The sequence below is a fragment of the Amborella trichopoda genome, chromosome 13 (assembly GCF_054954075.1).
Source record: "Amborella trichopoda isolate Santa Cruz 75 chromosome 13, AtrichopodaSantaCruz75HAP2 v2.0, whole genome shotgun sequence".
Classification (NCBI taxonomy): domain Eukaryota; kingdom Viridiplantae; phylum Streptophyta; class Magnoliopsida; order Amborellales; family Amborellaceae; genus Amborella; species Amborella trichopoda.
Window position 1 is genome coordinate 23,517,501 of NC_142348.1, and position 10,823 is coordinate 23,528,323.

Genomic DNA, 10,823 nt, shown 5'->3' on the forward strand with positions numbered 1-10,823 from the left:
TGATTAATGGTTCTTTCTTCTCTAGTATAGTACTTATCTTGCTTCTTTCATGCAAAAAATGGAGTGAATTTTCTGAAACTTTACTTGTGGTTTGCAATTTTATTAAGTAAATTTTTCTTAATACACACACTCTCTTAACACACACACACGCTTCATTAAGTAACTTTTTCTTAACACACACACACTCTTTCTTCTTTCATGCAAATATGGAGTGAATTTTCTAGAGTATTATTTGTGGTTTGCAATTGTATTAAGTAACTCTTTCTTAACACACACTCACACTCACATTCACATTCACACTCACACTCAGTCTCACTCTCACACTCACACTCACACTCACACTCACTCTCACACTCAGATACACACATACACACTCACACTCACATACACTCACACTCACACGAACACACACACACACTCACACTCACACACACTCACACACACATACTCATACACTCACACACGCTCACTCTCACACATTCACGCTCATGCTCACATTCACACTCAGATATATAGTACACTTATACACATGTTGTGTATGGACTGATGTGTGTATATATACTATGATATGTTTATGCACGTATATATACAGTTGTTTGCTATCAGTTATATACAACTATCAATGTATGTATATAATGATACCTGCACGCACACGTACCCTTACGCATTGATAAGTGCGTATGTATGGTATATGTTTGCACTAATACATGCATAATATATACTGATATATATGACCATATAGACATTTATTAGCACTTTACATATATATATATATACATATATATATATATATATATAGTTACGATATGTATATACTGATATGTTTTTGCGTGTATGTATAAACTTCCTATCAGTTATATAAACACTGATATGCGCCTACACATGCACCCTTACGCATTGATAGGGCATACGTACATTCTTATAGACACTGATATGTATGACCTTATGGACACTTCTTATCAGTTTATACAGTTATTGGTGTTTATGTACATTGATATGTATATACTCACTCATGTGCATATCTGTATTGGGTTTATATATATATACTAATATATAAGACCATATGTGTACTTATTATTAGTGATATATATAATTATTAGCTCAATTTGTGTACGTATTGATGTATATCAATAGATACCATTCTTTTCAGAGTATATATATAAATACTGATGCATATAACCATATAATACATTAGATATAAGCTATATATACAATTATTAGTATGTAAAAATACATTGCTATGTGTGTGTGATGTCTGTATTTATATGATGTGTATATACGGATTTGTGTGTATGTGTAAAGTGCATAACTATATATATACAATACATTAATATATACGATGATGTATATGACCATATATACACTTATTATTTCTATATACCTTTATTAACGTATATGTACACTGATTTATATACTACACAGACTCACTGTCACACTCACTCTCACCCTCACCCTCACCCTCACACTCACACTCACACTCACACTCACACTCACACTCACACTCACTCACTCATATACACACACACACTCACACTTACACTCACACTCGCACTCGCACCAGCACTCTCACTCTCACTTGCACTCACACTGACATTGACAGTTACACACTCACACTCACACTCACACTCACAAATATATATACTATTGCTTGTAATCAAATATGCAATTGCGAAATTCCTTATTACTTTGTATAGAATTAGGCATAAGAATGGGTTTCTTCTCTTGATGAATTGGGTATGTTGAATACCCTATTGTGATAGTCCATGTAAATTTTTTATCTTATTTGTACTTGTTTTTTATTATTATTGATGGGCTTCATCTTCATTGAGTTTTCTTGTAAATCAACAAGCACGAAAGCAACTTATCATAGAGGCGGATCTCTTTACGTTATTCGATATTTGAGATCTTGATATTGCAAGCTTGATTTGCTTGATGGTTCTTTCTTCTCTATTATAGTATTGCTCTTGCTTCTTTCATGCAAATATAGTGTGAATTTTCTAGAGCTTTACTTGTGGCTTGCAATTTTATTAAGAAACTTTATCTTAACACACACACAGTCTTGCTTCTTTCATACAAATATGGAGTTAATTTTTTGGAGCTTTACTTGTGTTTTTGCAATTTTATTACAGAACTTTTTCTTTACCCGCACACATGCACCACACACACACACACACACACACACACTCACTCTCACACACACACTCACACACTCACTCTCACACACACACTCACACTAATGTATAGGAATGGGTTTATATATACACTAATGTAATAAGGCCATGTATATACTTATTATCAGTGATATATACAGTTATCAGCTCTATATGTTTATGTATTGATGTATATAAGCATAGAATACATTAGTTATCGGCTTTTTATACAATTACTAGTGTGTGAAAAATACATTGATGTGTGTGATGTCTGTGTATGTGTAAAGTACATAACTGTATATATACAGTGTATTAATATTTAGTTTTATGAAAATACTGTTAATGGCACAAATTAAAGCTCAAAGCAAATTTTTTACTGATAAATAAGAAGCAAAGAGTGTGATTACAGGATCAAGTAATTAATATTTTATTGTTGATTGTGTAAACTGTAAACTTACCGGAGCAAGCAATTGTACCTATAGGATTAGTTCCCCAAACTTAATCCTTCAGCTCTGTTTCCTCAAGAAAATGAAAAGCCCTCTTCAAACTATCCCAAATCAGAGAGAAAAACCCTTTTCAAACTATTCCAAATCAGCTTTTCATCTTCCTAAATCAGCATCCCATCTTCATTTTCTCTCTTTAAAAATCAGTTAAGGCCTCTTCCATTAGGGTTCTTTCTTTTCTCTCTCTAAAAATCACTTAGGGCGGCCCCTTCCATTAGGGTTTGTGAAAACTATTTTCTTCTTCCTTCTTCTTGCTATAAACCCTAATGGCTATGAGCCGAGCCTTATTTTCTTCTCTTCCTTTCCTTCGTCGTTCTTCTTCTTCTCTTTACACAGTAAACATAGATCTAAATCCCAAATTTATATGAACTTCTTTCAACTAAAGAAATTTATAAAACTTTAATCATAGTTATGGAGTGACCATAGACACCATACCATAATTAAATAACTGTCGTGACAAAACAAAAATCGTGTATTTATTTTTTGGTACCTGCTAAGTAGGAGTTATGTTTAAGTATTTAATAAATAAATTTATAGTATATTTATTTGTTTTTGTATGTAATAAGTATGTGTGATGTTTCTTAAAGTATTTAATGGGTAGATTTATATGGTACTTTTTTTGGTATATATTAAGTATCTATATATTTAATATTCGATGAGAGTCACAAGACATCTAAATTAATTGACTTAATTATATTATTCTAGTAAAGTTTTTATAGATGAATTAGTAATTGATGGCTTTGACAAAAATTTTATTTTTTAGAATTTCAAAATTTCTAATATGATAAATTTATCCGATTTGTTTACTCTGATTTTTTTAGCTTAATTCGATATATTAGCGATATCTTTATATGAAGTATTTTTACCAATTCGTATTTTTTATCCAATTTTTTCATCCGATTTTCAAAATAAAAACGATTTATTTCCGATATGTATATATTGATATGTTTATGCGTGTATGTATAAACTTGCTATCAGTCATATACACACTGATATGCGCACACACATGCACCCTTACGCATTGACAGTGCATATATACATTTCTATATACACTGATATAAATGACCTTATAGACACTTATTTTCAGCTTATACAGTTATTAGTGTATATGTACACTGAAATGTATATACGCACACTCATATGCATATCTATAAAGGTTTATATATATACTAATGTATAAGACTCATGTATGTACTTATTATCAGTGATATATATAGTATTGAGCTCAATTTGTCTACGTATTGATTTATAACAATATATACCATTATGTTCAATGTATATATATTTATACTGATGCATATAACCAAACAAAACATTAGCTATTTGCTTTATATACAGTTATTAGTTTGTAAAAAATACATTGATATGTATGTGTGATGTCTGTATATATACGATGTGAATATACTGATATGTGTGTATGTGTATGTGTAAAGTGCATAACTGTATATATATAATGCATCAACATATACATTTCTATATACATTGACATATATGACGATATATACATTACTTATCAGTTTATACTGTTATTAACGTATATGTATACTGATTTATATGCTACACACACACTTACACTCACACTCTCCCTTACACTTACACTCACACACTCACTCACATACACACGCACACACAGTCACTCACATACACACTGACACTGACACTGACACTGACACTGACACTGACACTGACACTGACACTGACACTTGCACTCACAGTCACAGTCACAGTCATACTGACACTGACACTGACACTGACACTGACACTCACACTGACACTCACACTCACACTCACACTCACACTCACTCACACTCACACTCACACTCACTCACACTCACACTCACATTCACACTCACACTCACACTCACTCACACTCACACACATTCACACTCAGATATATATATTACACATATATGCATGTTGGGTATGGATTGATGTGTGTATATATACGATATGTATATACTAATATGTTTATGCCTGTTTTTGCGATCTTGATCTTGAAAACTTGGTTTGCTTAATGGTTCTTTCTTTTTTAATATAGTACTTCTTCTTTCATGTAAATAAGAAGTAAATTTTCTGGAGCTTTACTTGTGGTTTGCAATTTTATTATGTAACTTTTCTTAAGACACACACTCTTGCTTCCTTTATGCAAATATGGAGTGAATTTTTTGGAGCTTTACTTGTTGTTTCCCATTTCATTAAGTAACTTTTTCTTAACACACACGCGCACACACACACACACACTCACACACACACACACACTCACACGCGCATACACACTCACTCACTCACACTCACACACACACTCACACGCGCACACACACTCACACACACACACACACTCACACACACACTCACTCACACACAGGCACAGTCACGATCACATTCACTATCAGAGTCTCACACACACTTGCACTCACACATTCACACACTCACGCGCACACATACACACACACTCACACTCACAACTCACACTCGCCCACACTCACACTCACACACTCACATTCACACGCACACTCACAAACTCACACTCTCACACTCACACTCACACTCACATACACACGCTCACGCTCACGCTCACGCTCACACTCACACTCACACTCACACTCACACTCACACTCACACTCACACTCACACTCACACTCACACTCACTCACACTCACACACACTCACTCACACACACTCACACATGCTCACACATACTCACACACTCACACTCACACTCGCACTCACTCACACTCACACTCGCACTCACACACACACACACACACTTTCACACTTACACACACTCACACTCATACACACTAACACACACTCACACAGACTCACACATACACACACTCACACACACACACTCATACTCACAACTTACACTCGCACTCACAGATATATGCTACACATATGCGTGTTGTGTATGGACTGATGTGTGTATATATAAGATATGTATATACTTATATGTTTATGCGTTTATGTATACAATTGCTTGCTATCAATTATATATAGTTATCAATGTATATATACACTGATATACACACTCACACTCGCACTCGCAAAAATATATAAGTATGGGTCTGTATATATACTACCTTATAAGACCATGTATATATACCTATTACCAGTGATATATACAATTTCTTTTCTCCCAATTGCGATAGTCCATGTAAATTTTTTTTCTTGTTTGTACTTGTTTTTATTAATATTGATGAGCTTCATCTTCATCAAGTTTTCTTGTAAATTAACAAGCATGAAAGCAACTTATCATCAAGACAGATCTCTTTACGTTATTCGATATTTAAGATCTTGATCTTGATCTTGCACGCATGATTTCCTTAATGGTTTTTTCTTCTCTAGTATGGTATTGCTCTTTCTTCTTTCATGCAAATACGAAATGAATTTTATAGAGCTTTACTTGTGGTTTGCAATTTTATTAAGTAATGTTTTCTTAACACACACAATCTCTTGCTTCTTTCATTCAACTATGGAGTGAATTTTTTGGAGCTTTACTTGTGCTTTGCAATTGTATTTACTTTTTCTTAAGATACACAGCCTGCACACACACACACACTCACACTCACACTCCCACTAATGTATAAGAATGGGTTTGTATATATGCTTCTGTATAAGACCATGTGTATACCTATTATCAGTGATATATACAGTTATTAGTTCAATTTGTGTATGTATTGATGTATAGCAGTACATACCATTGTTTTCAGAGTATATATATATACTGATGCATATAACCATACAACACTTTAGTTATTAGCTATATATACAGTTACTAGTGTGTAAAAATACATTCATATGTGTGTGTATGTGATGTCTGTATAAATACGATGTGTATACATGTATTTGTGTGTATGTGTAAAGTGCATAACGATAAATTTTCAATACATTACTAGATACATTTCTATATACATTGATATATATACTTATTATCAGTTTATACATTTATTAATGTATAATGTACACTGATTTATATACTATACACACACACATGCATTCATACTCACACTCACACTCACACTCACACTTAAACTCACACTCACACATACGTACACACACTCACTCACACTGATATCGTACGTACATGCACCCTTACGTATTGATAGTGCATATATACATTTCTATATACACTGATATGTATGACCATATAGATACTTATTATCAGTTTATACAGTTATTAGTGTATGTGTATATTGAAATGTATATACATACACTTATATGCATATGTATAAAGGGTTTATATTTACACTAATGTATTAGACCATGTGTATACTTATTATCAGTGATGTATACAGTTATTAGCTCAATTTGTATATGCATTGATGTATAGCAAAACGTACCATTGTTTTCAAAGTATATATATATACTGATGTATATAACTATATAATACATTACTTATTTGTTATATATACAATTTCTAGGGAGTAAAAATACATTGATATGTGTGTGTGTGTGTGATGTCTATATATATACGATGTGTATATACAGATTTTTGTGTATGTATAAAGTGCATAACTATATATATAAATGCATTAGTATATACATTCCTATATACATTGATGTATATGATCATCTATACACTTATTATCAGTTTATACCTTCATTAACGTATACGTACGTTGATTTATATATTACACAAACACGCTCTCATACTCACACTCACACTCACACTCACACTCACACTCACACTCACACTCACACTCACACTCATACATTGACACACACACTCGCACTCACACACACTCACACTCGCACTCGCACTCGCACTCACACACTCCTCGCACTCACATACACACTCATGCTCACGCTCACACTCACACTCACACTCATACTCACGCTCACGCTCACACTCACACTCATACTCACCTCTAATCTGATATGCCTCGGCGAAATTCCATATTACTTTGTATAGAGTTAAACATAAGAATGGGTTTTTTCTCTTGATGAATTGGGTATGCTAAATACGCAATTGTGATAATTTTTATCTTATTTGTACTTGTTTTTATTATTATTGATGAGCTTCATCTTCATTGAGTTTTCTTGTAAATTAACAAGTCTGATGCAACTTATCATTAAGGCGGATCTCCTTACGTTATTCGATATTTGATATGTTCATCTTGCTAGCTTGATTTGCTTAATGGTTCTTTCTTCTCTAGTATAGTACTACTGCTCTTACTTCTTTCATGCAAATATGGTGTGAATTTTCTGATGGTTTACTTGTGGCTTTTTCTTAACACACACACATATGCACACCAAACACACACACACATACTCACACTCACACTTAGGTATATGACCATGTATATACTTATTATCAGCGATATATGCCGTTATTAGCTCAATTTGCGTATGTATTGATGTATAATAATATATATCATTGTTTTCAGAGTGTATATATTTATATACTGATGCATATAGCCATACAATACATTAGTTATTCAATATATATACAGTTACTAATGTGTAAAAATACATTGATATGTGCATGTGTGTGTGTGACGTTTGTATATATACGATGTGTATGTACGGATTTATGTGTATGTGTAAAGTGCATAATTGTTTATGTACAGTGCATTAATATATACATGTCTATATATATTGATGTATATGATTGTATATAAACTTATTATCAGTTTATACATTTATTAACATATATGTACATTGATTTATATACTACACACACGCACTCACACTCACACTTATGAACACGCACTCACACTCACATTCACGCACACGCACTCACACTCACACGCACACTCACACACACACATGCACTCACATACACTCACACTCGCACTCGCACTCGCATATAACCATACAATAAATTGTTATGAACTATATATATGTGTGTGTGTGATGTCTGTATATATACGATGTATATATACGGATTTGTGTGTATGTGTAAAGTGTACAACTGTATATTTTCAGTGCATTATTATATGCATTTCTATATACATTGATGTACATGATTATATATACACTTATTATCAGTTTATACATTTATTAATGTATATATACACTGATTTATATACTACACACATATATACGCACTTACACTTACACTTGCACTCACACTCACACTCACACTCACACTCACACACATACATACACACTCACACTGATATGCGCTTGCACATGCACCTTTATGCATTGATAGTGCATACATAAATTTCTATATACATTGATGTGTATGACCATATAGACACTTATTATCAGTTTATAAAGCTAGTAGTGTATATGTATATTGAAATGTATATACATACACTAATATGCATATATATAAAGGGTTTATATATACACTAATGTATAAGACTATGTATATACTTATTATCGATGAAATACACATTTATTAGCTCAATTTGTGTACGTATTGATGTATAGCAATATATACCATTGTTTTCAGTGTATTTATATTTTCTGATGCATATAACCATACAATACATTAGTTATCTGCTGTATATATAATTATTATGTGTGTGTGTGATGTCTGTATATATATGTTGTGTATATACTAATATATGTGTATGTGTAAAGTGCATAACTGTATACATACAGTGCATTAATATATTCATTTCTATTTACATTGATATATATGACGATATATACACTATTTATCAGTATATACAGTTATTAGTATAAATGTACATTGATTTATATACTACACACACACTCACACTAACGTACAATCGTACTCCTACCCACACTCTCTCACACACACACATATTCACACTCACACTCATACTCACACTCATACACACACACACACTCATACTCACACTAACACTCACACTAACACTCACTCACACAGACTGACACTCACACATTCACACACTCACACTCGTTGGCACACTCACACACTCACATACACACACACACACACACTGTCACATACACTCACACACTCACACACACTCACACTCCCACTCCCAGTCACAATCACACTCACCCTCACACAGACACACTCACAACTCACACTCACACTCACACACACTCCCACTCCCACAGACACACTCACTACTCACACTCACACTCACACTCACACAAACACTAACACTGACACTCACAGATATGTATATTATACATGCGTGGTGTGTATGGATTGATGTGTGTATATTTACGATATGTATATGCATATTTTTTTGCGTATATGTATACAGTTACTTGCTATCTGTTATATGCAATTATCGATGTATATATACACTAATATGCGCATGCACATGTACCCTTACGCGTGGATAAGTGCATATATAATATGTATGTATACACTAATACATGCATTCTATTTTATAAAAGGAGGATCTTGCCTCAGAAGGAAGACACCTCGGGATTTCCTTCTGAATATCATAGTTAGGGTTTTAGTATTCTGAGTGATTGTTGTAAGTTTGAGTGATTATAATTTCTGAGTGATTGTTGTAAGCCTGAGTACTTACTAGGAGTACTTCAAGTTTGTTTTTTGCCTCTCACCCCTATTTTGAGCTTTTTTTTTGTTTTCTGCCTCTTACCTCTACTTCGAGCTTTATGTAAGTGCCTATCTCTGTTCTGGTTTTATACTTCTGTTCATGGTTATTATATATGAATGTTACTCTTATGGATGTTGCTCTTTCTTTTTTATGAATATTTTTATGAATGTTACTCTTTCTTATTTATGTTTATGCTTCCACTATTTATGGTATCGGAGCCGAGTTTATTCAGTAGAAAACTGAACTAATTTGTACATTTATCTGATTAACATACCTAAAGTCGCTGTGACCCAAAGACCACCGCGAGCCTGGAAGGCCATAAGGTGTAGGGACTATTTCCGATTGACTCAAGGAAAGAACACTAAGATAAAATGGCAAATTTGTTTAGAACACTATCGAATAGAACAACTTCTGGTAGTTTTAGTAATAATACTCTACGAGTAAATAATAGAGAAGAAATATATATATATATATATATATATATATATATATATATATATATATATGTGTGTGTGTGTGTGTGTGTGTGTGTGTGGGGCAAGCTTTCTATGCTTCTCCTACAGCATAGATGTTCTATCCTTCCCTTTATCCAACCATCCATTCTGAATGGAGGGTTAAGATTGCCTCAATTACAATGTCACGTCTCTACACTGTTTTACTTTTAAAAGTCTTTCTATGAACTATTTTGACACCAAATTTTAGACGTC

The 10,823-nt window shown here is 33.1% G+C and overlaps 1 long non-coding RNA gene across 1 annotated transcript in view; it reads left to right on the forward strand.

Annotated features, from left to right (window-relative positions):
- Window positions 1–10,244, forward strand: part of LOC148779101 (uncharacterized) — a 57,793-nt gene extending 47,549 nt beyond the window's left edge. Inside the window, exon 2 of the long non-coding RNA XR_016047658.1 lies at window positions 9,950–10,244. This is a non-coding gene — a long non-coding RNA (uncharacterized LOC148779101). The remainder of the gene's footprint in view (window positions 1–9,949) is intronic.
- The last annotated feature ends 579 nt before the right edge of the window (window positions 10,245–10,823 follow it).